Source organism: Typopeltis vanoorti, chromosome 5 (genome assembly GCF_054136105.1).
Source record: "Typopeltis vanoorti isolate ZY-2024b chromosome 5, IOZ_Tvanoo_1.0, whole genome shotgun sequence".
Lineage (NCBI taxonomy): Eukaryota > Metazoa > Arthropoda > Arachnida > Uropygi > Thelyphonidae > Typopeltis > Typopeltis vanoorti.
Window position 1 is genome coordinate 8,778,437 of NC_143553.1, and position 16,386 is coordinate 8,794,822.

Below are 16,386 nucleotides of genomic sequence, written 5' to 3' on the forward strand. Positions count from 1 at the left end.
ATGAATTGAATTTTCGACAAATTGTTGTTCAATTAATTGCCTTTTCGACGAATTGCCACTCGTTAAATTGTCATTCAATGAATTGTTTATTCGCCAAATTGCTTTTTCGATTAACTGTTTTTCGATGAATTTTCCTGTAACTGTTGTATGAAGATCTGGTGAAGAAGAATGTGAGAAGTAGATCCTTTTATATGGAGAATTGTTAGTGAGTGGAATGCACTGCCAGAGTACATTGTGAATGCAAGGAGTATAAATAACTTCAAAGTTCATTATGATAGACATTTTGCTGGTTAAGTGGGCCTCTCACGATGAATCTTTTGACTCCATGGAGGTTACCGAAATAACAGTCCCAAAACAGACTCATGCAACACACCATTATTAACTTTCCTCTTTTGAGATACAACTTCCACATACACACAACTTGTTGATATTTATTCTGACCTCTCATGCAATCACCTCTCCAACTCGCTAATTATTATCTAACCCCATCCAGTTACCATCTTTTTGTGTGGCAGTTTATTAAAAGCCTTCATAAAATTATATATACCATAATGTATACATATGTCATCTTATTTTAATACATAAGTAGATCGCTAAAACACACTCAAGTTTAACAAACCTGTGCTGACTGTTACTGAGGGACTCTTATGAACTCAATTTTGTATCTTGATTCTCGCCAACTTCTTCTGCATGACTACAACTCAAGATACAGATTGGTCTATAATTCATAGCCATGGTCTTATTACTTGCTTTGTGAAGTGGAACAATTTTACCCTTTTTCCATTCCTTTGGGAACATTCTTTGTTGCAAGATCAGTTAAACAGATAACTTAACTCTCTAGAACATTTCTGTAAGAAATGCAGTAATATGTCATCCAGTCCTACTGCTTTATTAACATTAAGTTTATCAATTTCTAATATATCTCCTTCCCACTCATCAGTCTCCTCCACCAAACTTTCCATACATCAAGATTGTCATGATGTCACATGAAGATGAATTGCTCATTGAATACCTCATCTGTATCCTCTGCAGCAGTTACAAACCAATTTACATTTCTCAGCCACTGACATATCCTTTCATAGGCAGGCATTCTTTCTTTCTTCTGCTTGTCCTATATCAAAAGAACTTGCTAGGATTTTTCTTAGTCTGGTTGGCTAATTTCTGCTCCTAGTGCACTTTCACTATCCTTACCTTTCCTGAGTCACCTTCCTGGCCTGCTTTTTGTACTCCTAATGCAGCTGATTATTACCCTTCATAATGCTCCTCCTAGGTTGTATGTTTAATCTCTCGATCCATTTCACACTTACTTATTTAACCTCCTGACTTTCTGAATACATTCAGACACTGCTGTTCTATTAAATGGCTCTTGATAAGTTCTCAAGCAGCATTTATCTCCTTTTCACCCATCTTTTCATTTCATGATATAGCTCTAAGCTTTTCATTATGACTGGTTTTATAGTTTTACATATATTCTTTCCTCATAGAAAAGATGAAACTTATGCAACCACCCTTGTTCATATACGAGGGTGGTTCCATAAGTTTTTAGCCTAACTAACTTTTAGAGGTGATAGAAGACAACTTGGTCACTTTTCAACATAACCTCCCTTTACTTAAACACACTTTTCACATCTTTAATTAACATTTCTATGCCCTTGAGAAAATAGTCTATACTTTTGTCTGCAAAATAGCTTAAAACTGCATCTTTCACCTCATTGTCATCTGCAAATTTTCTTCCTTGAAGGTCTTTCTTCAGTTTCAAAAAAATGGTAGTTGCTGGGTGCTAGATCTGGACTGTAGGGTAGGTGTTCAATTTCCTGGAAGCCATCACAAAAATAGCCATATAGACTGGCGCATTGTCGTGAAGCAAGCGAACACCATGACTCAGCAATCCTCATCTCTTCTCCTTTATGGTGTCACACAGTTTGTGTAGGAGTGAAGCATAATATTCTGCAATAATGGTGGTATTCCTTTCCTTTGTCGTGACGACTCCTTTCTGTCGTGTTCTAAATCTATCTAATTTCAAGTCACTTTTATGAATAATACAACTAATTACGAAATGATCACCGATCCAAAAGTAGGGAAATTTATATTTATACTGCGCCACCCTATTCTTAGATTAGTCTATATAAATAGTAGGATCAGTTCTAAATTAAGTTAACAGTCATCTCATTAGGCCGAATCATCTATTATCATTTTTACTTGGGGTTCCCGCAAGATTCGAATGTTTATGAACGGTGCAATAATAAGGAATTCAGGCAAACACAATATTTAGATCAAGAAAATAAAACATTTAATATATGATATGGTTAACAAATACAAGAACTCTATTTTAAAATGGAACTATACAATTAACTTAACACTTCTTCTTAGGTCACTGATGCTAATTCAATGTTCTATCTTTCATATACTATTCACAGTCTCAAAAACACAAATCTTCTTATCTTAAGTTAATATAACAATTTCACATTTTATTCAGTCTTCACAAATCTTTCAGCTCAATGTTTATATTCACAGTAGGCAATAAACTACGTAAGCTATATTCCAAGCAAATATATTCCTGGACCTTGAGCATCGGAGGTATATTACAGTTAATGCTAGAATAGAGAAACTTATACAACTACTCTTACCAGACAAATTCTTCAATACATCAAATTATTGAGAGAGCACTTATGAATTAACTTAATTGACATTAGCGGAACACACATAACAAATATTCTCCATAGTTTAAACTGTATTACTGTAAGTCGCACTTCGCTATTCCATACAACAGTAATTAGGTACTAATATCTTTTCCTGTTCACTTTTCTCCAAGTAACCAATATAACCTTTTCCTAGGGCAACATAGAATTTAATCGTAATCCAGATTAACTAGAACTAATCAGAATTTTCGCATTGACTGTCCAGTTTCCTTTTATCTGATTACGGCATCAACCTTTCTTCATAACAACAGCAGTTTTCGCTTATAACATTAAACTTTATGTTTCACTACTTATAGGTTCACTTCCGAACACTATACGCATAAATCTCTGCCCTGAGGATTATATAATCTTGGTTCCGCAAAACTCTCTCCTCCTTCTTAATAATAATTCTTCTCTATATCTCTCTCTATATTATCTATGACCTTCCCTCTTCTTTTCCTTTCTCTCTCTCTATATCCTTCTAACTATGACCTTCACTCCCACCTTACGTTCGAACGCCACGCTCTACTCCACTCGTGGTTGTTTATGCGTGCGTCTCCATGACAACAGACTGCACGTAAACATTTCGCTAATGTAATGTATGGTCTATTATTATTCATGAGTGATTACATAACATTAAATATTTCACAAATAAAAACAACAGAATATTTAAGCTACTTCTTTAACTTTTTGATTACATATACAGTTAAATATAAATTAACACTTTACTTTACACCACATATATTTAGTTATACAAAATTCTAAACATATTATTATTTTATAAACTAATAATAGGTCAGGTTTTGAATAAATTTTTAATTAGTAATTCTTAATTAAGGAATAATAAACAATTTTATATAAACCATGATTAATATTTAAATAGGCAATGTTAAATGTGAATGAAAAATAATAAATTACATAACATGGCTTCATTCACAATTTAACACCTTGAAGTCAATCAAGAGAATTCCCCGGCAATTCCAAAAGACTGTTGCCATGATCTTGGTGGACTGAGTGATGACCTTGGCTTTTCTCAATGGTGCTCTTTGCCTGGTTTGCCACTCCTGGATTCCCTTCTAGAAAGAGGATCATAATAAAGGACCGTCTCCAGTGACAATGGATTCCATCACTTCTCTCTGATTCCCTTGGCAAAGCTCTTAAAAAACCTGCAGGAACAGGTCACATGATGCTCCTTCTGAATTGAAGAGAGAAGTCAGGGAACCAACCTTGCACTGACCTTTATCATGTGAAGCTTCCTGTGAATGATGTAAAAGACAGTTGTTATAAACAGTCCTAACCTTGTCAGTTCCTCCTTAACAAGAGAGACATTTTCCTCAGTCATCACTTTCACAGGCTAACCATCACGAGGATCATCTTCGATGCTCTAGACAAAACTGTTTAGCCCATTCCTTCACTGTGGAATATGAAGGAGAAGCTTCCCCATAAATCACTATCCAATTCCTGTTTGATATGGAGAAAGCCCTTCTTTGAAAAAACTTTATCACAGTGTGATACTCAATTTTTAACATTACAGCCACTTAGCAAGCCACATGTTAGTCAAATGAGTCCCTCCAGCTAAATGACACAGAGTTGAAACTGGTACACTGAGCTCCCCATAGAGGTGCTGTCTGTCACACAATGTTTTAAAATTGGTGTGAATTTTGTATGTCAGACCGGAAACTTTTGGAAACTACCTCTTACTTGGGCACCACTCTACTCTGGTGATCATCTTAGTCACTTTCACCAAGGGGAGGAAGATCTGACAACCCCATTCATAGCCACTACTTCTGATATGATCAGATCTAAGGCTCTTGACACATACCCTTTGTTGTATTCTGCCTAAGGTAGTTCTCCCTTAAGAAATCCATATTCTTATTCCCAAATGTGATCTCTTTATTCTAATCATGGTTGGAACATGATTGGTATTTCCATAATGATAGCCATTCTCTTGTTCACTGAGCTAAATGTGTATGCATTTCTTTGTTTCCTGGCTTAGCAACATCCAGTTAAATATCTCATCTTGCTAACCCTCTGCATCATGCCATATTGCCTACAGAATCACTACCACAATTTCCTCCCTCTTTTATCTCCACCTTGTGTGGTTATAATTCTAGTGCTATCAATAGCCCTCCCCTTCTTGTCCTACCTGTACTCACTAAAAGCATCATACTCCTTCATCTCCAGTAATCATGTACTGGAGATGAAGCTTGTACATTCAGTTCAATTTGGGGTCTGTAACTGTTCCTACCTATACTATCTCTCATCTGAGACTTTTCCACACTTGGTCCTGCCTGCTCTCCTTTATTGCCCCTTATTCTACATATCTCCCCAGCCTTCAGTGTCCATTCATAGTGTCTACTTTCAACTGTGATCCCTCCCCCTTCCTTCCATTTCTCTGTTCATACATTTCAGTCCTTAAATTCTCATCTTTCACTACTTTTCTGTAGATTCATAGACACTTCAGTTCAACCTATTCTGTTCTCCTGCTCTTTCACATTGCTTCTTATCTACTCTGATCTCTTGTTCATGTCATCCATTACACTCCCTTCCAGCAACAGTCTCTCCAGTTGATTCATACCGAATACATTTAAATGCAGTCCATTCCTTTTATACCTTTCCATCCATTCTCTTGAATGTATTAAGTTGTCTCTTTAAATTGTCAATGATTCCAGCTAAAAAAAAAAGTAAATTCTGTAACAAATTTTGTATGAAAATCATCAATAAAAACAACACTATGAAAATAGGCAGAAGCATGGAAAATATGAGTTGCATTCTCAATAGAAAACCTATAAAACAAGTAAACAATTTCAACTAAAAATTTTATAGATAATTTTTAGTAAAGACAAATTAAATATCATCATCATCACCAAATTCCTGCCATGTACCCACAAGGGGTGTACAGGATATGATAGTACTACATGAAAAAATTATATCATTACTAACTTCCTGTCTACAATTTTCCTCCAAATCAGTCTGTTACTTGTCAAGACTCCAACATTATCAGATCTTATATTTCTATCGTCTAAGGCATTTTGTACCGTATCAATCCACCTATATCTTGGTCTTCCTCTGGGTCGTTTTCCTGCCAACCTGGCAGAGAACACTTGTTTTGCTAATCTTTCCTCACCCATTCTGTTTAGGTGACCATACCACCTGAGATTAGCTCTGCTAACGCATTCCTGGATGCTGACAATGTCAAGTTCTTTCCTAATATCCTCGTTTTTAATATAATATTGCCATTGATGGCATCTGTTCACACCTCTAATCTTTCTCAGGACTCTCATATCTGCAGTCTCTAGTCTTTGGTCAAGTGTTTTACTTCTGACCAAGCTCTCAGATCCATAAGTTAAAACTGGTTTGAACACTGTCTTGTATACAGCTAATTTAAGTGTTCCAACTAATTTCTCTCTTATTCCATATGAATTTATTCAGTTGACTTCCCACCATACCAGCTTTGCTGATTCTGTTGGCTATTTCTATATTTAATTTACCATCTTCAGTAAAAATCGTGCCTAAGTAGCTGAAATGTTTTACTTGTTCCACAAGTTCTCCATTCTCAACACAGTTGACATTTTCAATGATTCTGCCTATTTTCATTGTCTTTGTCTTTTTATTGCTGACCTTCATACCATATCTATTACAACAGCTATTCAATTTAGTCAGAGAATCTTGAAGACTTGTAGTGGATTTATTTAGAAGTATAACATATCTGCATGAAGCAAAGAGCTGACATTAACATCTCCAATTTTGATATCATGTTTAATACCACTTTTCTTCATAATGTGATCCATATAGATAATGAATAACAGAGGGGATAATGTACATCCTTGTCTCACACCAGATTTAACATTAAACCATCTTCCTGTACTTCCTTCAATTCTAACTGCTGACTTACAACTCAAATAAAGACTAAGTATTGCTTGATATAATGCCCCATTGACACCATATAACTGTAGTGTATTGAATAGCTTCTCTCTTGGCACCTTGTCATATGCCTTTTCCAGATCGACAAAACTTAAATACAGATCTTTGTTATATTCCCATGCTTTCTCAACTATTTGTCGTAAAGTGAAGATCTGATCCTGACAGCCTCTGTTTGGCCTGAATCCAGTTTGTTCTTCACCAAGCTTTTCTTCCACAATTCTTCTCAACCGTTTCTCAAGTATACTTGCATAGATCTTGCCAGGAACACTCAGTAGTGAAATACCTCTGTAATTCTCACATTCAGTTTTATTTCCCTTTTTATATATTGGTACTATGAGGGCTCTACTCCAATCATCAGGAATTCGTCCCTCTGTCCAGGCTTTCTGAACTATGCAGTGCAGCCACTGTAAGACTTATACCACCATACTTCAGCATTTCTGGTCGAATATCATCTACTCCTGCTGCCTTTCCACATTTCAAGCCCTTGATGGCTTTTTCTACTTCAAGTATGGATATGTATTCCTGCCTGCATGCCTGATCAGTGTTTTTTACCACTGTGCTGTCATCACTGCTTGTTTCATTTAGCAGTTTTTCAAAGTAATTACTCCATACTTCAAGGATATCTTTTTCTCCAGTTTTCATGTCACCTTTATCATCTCTAACTCCTTTTACAGCACTCTTTCCTCCATTCCTAAGCTTCTTCAACAACCTCCAGAATATTTTGCCACCTTCTTGATATTTATTTTCTATATTCTTGCCAAAGTCCTCCCATGACTTTTGTTTAGCTTGTTTTACACATTGTTTAGCATTCTTGCATTTGTCTCTATATTCTCTAAGAGCACAAGCTGACTTATTTGACAGGAACTTTTGATATGCTTTCTTCTCTTCCTTCACTGCCTCTTTAACTTCCTATGTCCACCAGGGAGTTCTGATTTTTTTTATCCTTGCAGACAACCTCACCACATGCCTCTCTGGCAGAATCAATTAATGTTTTCTTCAGAGTTTGCCACTGAATCTCCAATGTTTGATTCCTGTTCTCAAACTCTTTCATTTTTTCTTCAATAATATTTGTGTATTTTAGTCTACAGTTCACATCTGAGAGCTGCTCAACTTTTATTCGCTTTAAAACTTTCTTACATGTTATTCTTTTCAATATGAAATTCAATTTTATCCTGCTCAAGACTAAATAGTGATCACTTCCAATTTCAAATCCTCTGTACACTCTGGTGTCCTGCACTAGGGAGAAAACATCACTATCAACAATAACATAGTCAATGAGACTTTTCTTATTCCTAGCCTCTTCTCTCCATGTGAATTTGTGCACATTTTTATGTTGGAACATGGTGTTAGTAATAACCAGTCCATGTCCTGAGCAGAAATCCAACAGATATTTGCCATTATTATTAGCTTTGCTCTTTTCTCCAAATTTTCCCCAAATATTTTTGTATGTCTCACAATCATTTCCTACTCTGCTATTTAGATCCCCAACAAGGACCAACTTTTCCTTTTTCATTGTGTCAGTTGCTTTTTCTAAAGCCTCAAAAAATTCCTCACTTCTATCTTAGTAGAACCTTCTGTGGGACCATAGACACAAATAAGTCTCATTGTCCAGTTCCCCATTCTCATATTTGCCCACATTACTCTACTTGAGACTGGCTGCCATTCAAGAAGATTAGCCTCGTATTTTGTGTTGAATACTATGGCTACTCCTTCTTTTCCTTGATTGTGATTGCCTGAATATAACATTTTGTATTTATTGCTCAGAAAGGTCTCACCAGTTTTGGTCTTTTTTGTTTCAGTCACCCCTATTATGTCGATCTGGTACTTATCTAATTCCTCAGCTAGCTCCATTTCTTTGCCATTCAGGCTTCTTATGTTGATAGTACCGATCTTTAACTCTGGTGATGTTGAGTTGGGGTTTGTTTTCAGATTTAAAAATTAAATATTCAAATTAAATATGGAAATGGATAATAAAATCAGCAAAGCTAGTGGGTATAGAGCCATTTGAATGAATGTGCATGAATTAAGAGAAATTAACTGAAACAATAAACCAGCAGTATGCAAAACAATGTTCTATCCAATTTTAATTTAATCTAAAAGATGGCTTAGAAGTAAACACTTGATCAAAGACCAGAGAGCAGAATGAAAGCTCTTAGAAAAAGTATTGTGCAGATGACTACATGGCATAATCATATTAATGATGAAAATACAGTAGCCAATTGCTATGGCCCTAGTTACCAGACATAAGTTGATATGATGTAAGGTTTGTTATAGTGAATTTAAGGTAAAAATATTAATGCACACACTCCAGGAAAACAAAGGAAATTACCAGAAACAGAACAAAAGAAATTGTAAAAAATGTAACAAAGAAAATCATGGGAAACATAACGAAGTAAATCACCAGAAATTAAAAATAAAAGTTTGGTAAATAACATGAAATTGCAAAATATAAAAGAAATTACCAGAAACAGAACAAAGGGCAATAAAATCAAGAAAGAAAAATAAAACAAAAATAAACAGAATAAAGGAAATCTCAGAAAATTGTACTTTGAGGATTGACAGGAACTATACAAAAAAGCACACATAAAATGATAACACGAAACAGTACAGATGCAAATAGTAATGAGAGTCAGAGTTAAGAACTAGAAATTATAAAAATGAAAATCCAGAATTAATAATTAAATTTTGAAATGTTAAATTAGCTTAAGTTTTTGTCACTTACCTGAGATCTTCATAATAAACTGATTTGTGCAGTCTGTACCATTAATTTGTTAATTTGATCACCTCCAATTACAAAGAGTAAGGGAACAGAAATGAACATTAGTTTGCATTAATCAGCCTGAAGGGGGAAAAAATAATAGATGCAGCTGGATAGACACTGACTGGACAGACTCAAATCATGTACAAGCTGGCATAAATTGATTCTGTTCTCTTAGAATTGTAAATTAAAGAAATATTGTACAATATACGGTATTTCTTTAATTCAATTTCTTTTCTAAATAACTTAGGGAATTGAAACAACGTAGATCCGAATATAAATTAAATTATATTTTAATAGATATTTCCGATATTTCGGCAATGTGACATTGCCGAAATATCGGAAATATCTATTAAAATATAATTTAATTTATATTCGGATCTACGTTGTTTCAATTCCCTAAGTTATTTAGAAATGCATAACCAACGTATAAGCCTGTCTACGAGAATTCTTTAATTCAAAGTCTTAAGTAAAAGTTATGAAATTTAGTTGGGACATAGCTTATTTTGTGTTTGAAAGACTTTATTTATAAAATAAAACATTCTAAATTTGATTTAGAATTTTTGAGTTTTTGATCTAAATTTTTGATTTTAAAAACTTAGTTTTACAGTCTGCACATTTACAGTAGTTAATTATGAAGATATTGCTTTTAATTTAATTGACATTAATATAACCTTTTGAAATCACAATGTTAATTCTAAATTTTCATAATTTTATACTCTTGTTCTTATGTCTCCTATTATTGTTTGCATTCGTACATTTTCATTTTACTTTCTGTATGATTCCTACTAATCTTTTATATCCTTAGTATCTCATATTTTATGAGATATAAGATTTCTCACCATTTCCTTTGTTCTGCTCTCTATGATTTAATTTTATTTGTCATAATTTAACTTTTTCTATTTTATTTCCCATGGTTTTCTTTGATTTTTCATGAGTTTTCTTTTCTATATTTTAAACCATTTCCTTTGTCTCCTGATTGTGACATCATTTGCTAGAAAATTCAGTTCACTATAGTGAAGATTGTCAGCCTTAATTATTTGTAATAGTGAGCTTAAAATAGCATTGGTTCTATGAGACTTCGGCCAGTACTTTTCTGTAGTTTGTTGTTGACTATGGTTTGTGTGTGTACCGTAAAAAGGGGAAAAAACCTTTGCTTAGCATTTCACTTAACAATCTGCCATTTAACAAAGTTCAATTTAGCAAAACAGGTGTTTTGATAAATCTAACAGATAAGCTTAGAGGTGTTGACGGTTATTCATGACTTATTTTTACACGGTATTAATAGGCGTTTTGATAGATTCAGAGGAACTTAAATCTAGATAGATTGATGCAGTTGTAGTTCCTTTTTGGATTGAATATGTGAGATTTGATATTGTTGATCCAACAAGCACCAGATTAATTTTCAAAAAAAAAAAAAAAAAAAAATGTTGATAGGAAGCTAGTAATGAGATAAACTTAAATTTAAAAAATGCCAAGAAATTATATTCTTGTTGAATGTGTTATTGAATTGTAAGCAAATTAAGTTTGCATGTGAAGTTTCTTTGTGACTAAGCTACTTGTATATAGAGGGTAATGACTCCACATTAATTGCCTTAGTATACTATAATGCAAAGTACACATCCTTTTGGGTATGTATAATATGCATTATGGGAAGGGCCACTACCTAGACTGGTTTTGACCTTTATTGAGGTCTCATTAGTGGAGCAAGACCCAGCAGAGATACCAAGGTTGAAGTCATATATATCCCATATACAAGTATTAATAATAAGGTGTAACACCTTATTATTAAAATATTTTGGATTAGAGCTAGTTGTATAATTTTTTTTCACTTGGTTGTAAATTAAATTATAAGTGTCAAGAAATTATATTCTTGTGTAATCCTTTATCCAAGGTACCTTAACTCTTTGTTATTAGTGGCAAAATTTTTGATCTGGTACTGAAGTTGTCTTTTGTGCACTGGTAAGTTACAGTTAATCAAAATAAATAAAGGAATAGAATGCTTAAACTTGCATATGACAAGTCGTATGGATATGGTGTGTTTTCCATGATATTACAGGCAGTGAGATAAGTCTAATATGCCATTAGCTCTATAGATCAGTAACAGATAAAGAAAAATTAATAGTGATGTTAGGTTTAATGGAATCACTTCTAGAATATTGGGGAATTTAAAGCAATCATTCCTGTTTCAATTCAGTTTCTAAAGCAGAGCACTTTGGGTTTGTTCAGTTAAAATCTGTGTTGACAGAGATAGCACTCTGATTCGAACTCTAGATATTTGATTAATCTTGGACTTCTTCCATGCAAATGAAAGCTAACCTTCCTATTTCTCCAAGGTAAAGCAAGATTCCCACATAAGTGGGAATCTTGCTTTACCTTGACTTTTACCTAAGAACAACGGTTATTGCAAATGGGGCAATTTTAAATGTTTAACAAGTTCTCAGATGTGTAGAATTCGTGCTGTTTTCTCCAAAGTACTTTGCACATAAGTAAAAGCTATGAATCCTTTTGAAGAAGTACACATTGATGATTGAAGTTTCTCTTTTTATGGAATGGATGTCATAACCATTAGAACAAAATGTTATTATCATTTGAGACCTCCAGGGAGTCAAGGACTCATCGAGGGAGGCTATAAATCACCCAAACCAACTTTCATATCTTTCCTTAAATTCATTCACACTAGATGCATTCACTACTCCTAAAGGCAAACTATTCCACTGTTATATTTGCACTTCCTTAATATATTTTATTTACCTTATGTATTTAACCTCTCTACTTTAACTACAAGACTTACAAAATTTCCTTCACTCTAACATCTGTATCACTTCTTACGTGTTCATTCTTAAGGAAAGCAAATTCTATATCTCTGGCCGATTCCTAATTTTACTCACGTGCTTACCCTGACTGTTAAAGGTTATTCCTTGCTATCAGAAACGAATCCTCTAATTTCTGTCTGGGGCTGTCTCCTCTTCAGATATTGACAAATTTATTTTTTAATGCTGCGCCAGTCAATATCTTAGAATAGAGGGGACTCTTATTCAGGGAGACTTTTCCAGACCTTTGGTGCATATAGGAGAATAAATTTAGTGCTTATACTCATAAATCAAATGCTTTACTATGGCTAAATAAATTCTGGTTTGCAGTCGTAACCTCTATAACAACATGTTATACCTTTCTTTCATCCCCCCCCCGCTATGGTTCAGATTAATGAGTGGTAGTTTTGGTTCATATCACAGGCAAATCTCAGGTATAAAAGAAAAAATATATTTATTGGAATCTAAAGACATAATATACACTTAGACCAATCTCACTTTCAATTAGTTCAATGACATGCTAAATCAAACCTTTTCAAACTGATTAATACTCTAATATATGAACAATAAATCCTTCTTTTGAGTTAGAGACTTAACATACATAATACACACATTATACACTTCTGTTAAATTTTCTACCTACTATTTTAGTCTTGCCTAATAAACTAGTCACAACCATCTATAATCATTCTTAACAATTTGTCTTATGGACATCAGCCACTGCTAAATAATCACTTAAAGTTCTCAAATACTGTCCATACTCGATTAATACTACAATGATCTTTCCCTTTTTTTGACGGGGTAATTATACAACAAAATCTGTACTTTACCATTTCTTGGAGCAGGGGCTCCATGTCCATCTGAACTGTCCTTTGTTTGAATTCTCTTTCGATACTTCCATAAGCCTACGTCCACGTGGTGGGTCACTATGGTCATCAGATTAAGCTATGCTCTGCATGTGGCATTTTTCTCTCGTCTATTTTCGATCTGTTTTGGACCATTGTCATTTCTGCTGCCAGTTCTGGTATACGTCCGCGATATTATTCCGTCAGAACTTTCAGTGAGGAGCGAAGACAGCATATGCCGACATCTCATGCTTTCGTACCAGCAGAAATTCCGACATCGAAGGGAAAGGCTTACCGTCCGATATCGTACTATCGCCAAGAAACGCCATCAGGAACCACCAGTCCATGAGAGAAGTCAAATCATCATCCAGCAAAACAGGCGAAAAAAGCCTTGAGAAAGGGGTGCAAACCCTTCTCATTCTCCCCCCCCCCTTTCTAGGTGCGATAGTGCCCTCTTATTACTTTCTGTGATCTTTTCATGCCTGCTACTTTCTTCATCTGCCTTCGGCACATTGCGAGATCATAGCAGCGTATTCCGGGAAATGAACGTGCGTTGCATTCTGAGATTGCTAATGCCTCAGGCCCGCCTGTGACCTTTGGACTATTGTTTACATCTAATTTACCCATTCATTGTATACATGATGCATTCATATAATACTCATTTATACACAAAGTTCTTTACATGATCTTACAATTCTATTAAAAGAAGGTAATTCAATTTCCATTTACAGTTAGTACTTTATTTCTTCTGCTCCAGTACAAGTTTTTTCTCTCAGCTGATTTTTCTGACTTGTTAAATCCTGAGTGAAGTGTTTCTTTAATAAAGTGCTTCATTCAGGATGTAACACCACTCACTCACTGCTCTCTGGGAGAAAAACCTAATTCTTACCCCTTTCTTCACTGTGAACAAACTTAACTTCCATGGATGCTCTCGTATTCTCTCCCCATCTCCCATATAATGAGAAATTTCATCAGACGCTATCCTATGATGCCCATTCAAAAGTTTATAGACCTCTATCATATCATCCCTTTTTCTCCTATTAACCAGAGTCTGCAATCCACATACTCGCAATCTGTCCTCATAATCTAAATTCCATTATCCAGATATAATCTTTGTAACTCTTCTTTGCACGCTCTCCACAGTTTCTTTATCCCCTTGGAACCTAGGAGACCAAACCTGCAATAATCCAGGTGTGGTCTTATCAGAGCCTTATAAGGACTCCCTTTTCCTTACATGTCAAGGTTCGCTTCAACATTGCAATTATCCTCTGAGTTATATTTGCACCTTTTGCTATGTGACCTTTGAACTTCAAATTCCTATCCACCAATATGCCAAGATCCCTTGCCTCCACAGCTTCTTGTAGCATAACCCTGTTAATACAATATGAAGCTGGAACTCTAATCATGCCAAAGCGCATAACTTTACGCTTACTAACATTAAACTGATAACCATTTTCGTTTGCCCAAATTTCCAGCCTATTTAAATCATTTTATAAGTGCTGAATATCACTATCATCCCTGGTTGCCTTGTCTCTCTTTGCATCATTGGCAAACAATTGCATATCTGATGTTAGACCCCGCCTGATGTCATTAATGTACAGATTAAACAATAACGGCCCAAGGACCGAACCCTGAGGCACATCACTGGTCACCTTAAATCTGGCAGATTCACTCTCACTGTATGTCATTTTTTTTTATATCTATCTATCAACCATCCCCTGATCCAAGTCAAGAGTTTATATTCCAATCCCATATTCTCCAGTTTATGCAACAGCCTTTTGTGTGGTATCCTATCAGATGCCTTAGAAAAATCCAACATTATCATAGCATATTCATTCCCTTTATCCAACTCAGCCATAACATTGTTATAAAATATAAGCAAATTGCTAAAGCATGACCTTCCTTTAGTAAACCCATGCAGAGTATAGCTTGTTTGTCTACCATTTCTGTATGCGAGTTCTTACCAACTTCTCTAAAATCTTCACTACCACACCAGAGATACTGATGGGTTGGTAGTTAGACACATCAGTTTTTGCACCACCCCTTTACAATGGAACTATCATACATTACTTCCATTCCTGTGGTATCATTTCTGAGCTGAGACTGAAGTTATACAAACATGTGAAAGGCATAGCCAGTTTGGCTGAGCATTCCTTTAACAAAGGGGCTGATATTCCATCTGTCCCTATTGACAAATTCTTATCCATGTTATGCAACAGCTCTTCAACCTCATTTTCATGAACTTTCTGACTCTTCATCCACTGTGCACCATGTTACATATACCTGATTGATGTATATTAGCAAAGTGAGCATTCATTAATTAATCTCATTAGCTTCCAACACTTAAGTACCATCTGCATCCAAGTTATTCCCCCATATTCATTTTTTCTTTTGTTTGTGACATAAGATAAAATTCTTTTGGATTGCCTTTAGCTTGCATGGCCAATTTCTTTTCATACTCCGATTTAGCTTTCCGCACAATACTCGTTGATGTTGATGTAATGAAATTCATTGTTGTAAAAGTGAATCACTTTTCTAACAAAACAGTCCACTATGCTCTACATCCTCTAAGATTTAGATAGTTATCCATCTTTTGGATAGGATGACAGTGAGGCTGCCTTCCAACTTTCCAGATGGTTGGCCAACTGACTAATGTATATACTCTCCAAGCAACAGGCCACAGGTTCAGATTTTATCATGGGAATGGATGCTTGTGATTGTCTTTAGGTGGGAGATGAGTTTGATAGTTCAGTGTGAGATCACTGCCCTGTTTATTGAAGGCTTGATGAAGTTCTATATTTGGTCTCTAGAGTGGTGTTTCTGAATTAAATAAATACATTAAAAAAAAAAATAGCTCATATGTGGTACTAATGTACTGTAGGTTTACAACCTTTCTTTGGGTTGTTATGAATAGCTGTTATCTTTGGATTGATTTCTAAATTACAAAATATACCAAAGATCTACCCTTCAGCACATGTCATTGAATTGTGTCATGGAGAATTAGTAACAGCAATAATAAGAATAATAATTACTTTGTATTAAGGTAAATGCTATTTATTTGAATCCTACATACAAAGGTTGTAAACCTATATTAATGCTGTGGGTAGCTTTGAAGGCCAGATAATCCAGAAAATGTTCTAGAGATCTAACATAATAGTAATACTTTTCAGGCCTCAGGCCTGTATAAAGCAAAGTAGCGTCTCACATCAGGTGATAAATTATCTAGCACCTAAACAGTACTGTATAATTTATTGTATATAAATATTAATGCATTATTGTGAAGATGTGTTTTTTTAACTACTGTAAATTGCATTTAAATTAGTTTAAGGAGAATTTTGAACTCTTTTATAAGGAGTCGATCTGAAATT

At 34.8% G+C, this 16,386-nt stretch overlaps 1 protein-coding gene across 4 annotated transcripts in view; it reads left to right on the forward strand.

Moving 5' to 3' along the window:
• Window positions 1-16,386, forward strand: part of LOC150106217 (uncharacterized) — a 212,374-nt gene that overhangs the window by 129,286 nt on the left and 66,702 nt on the right. The window lies entirely within an intron of this gene.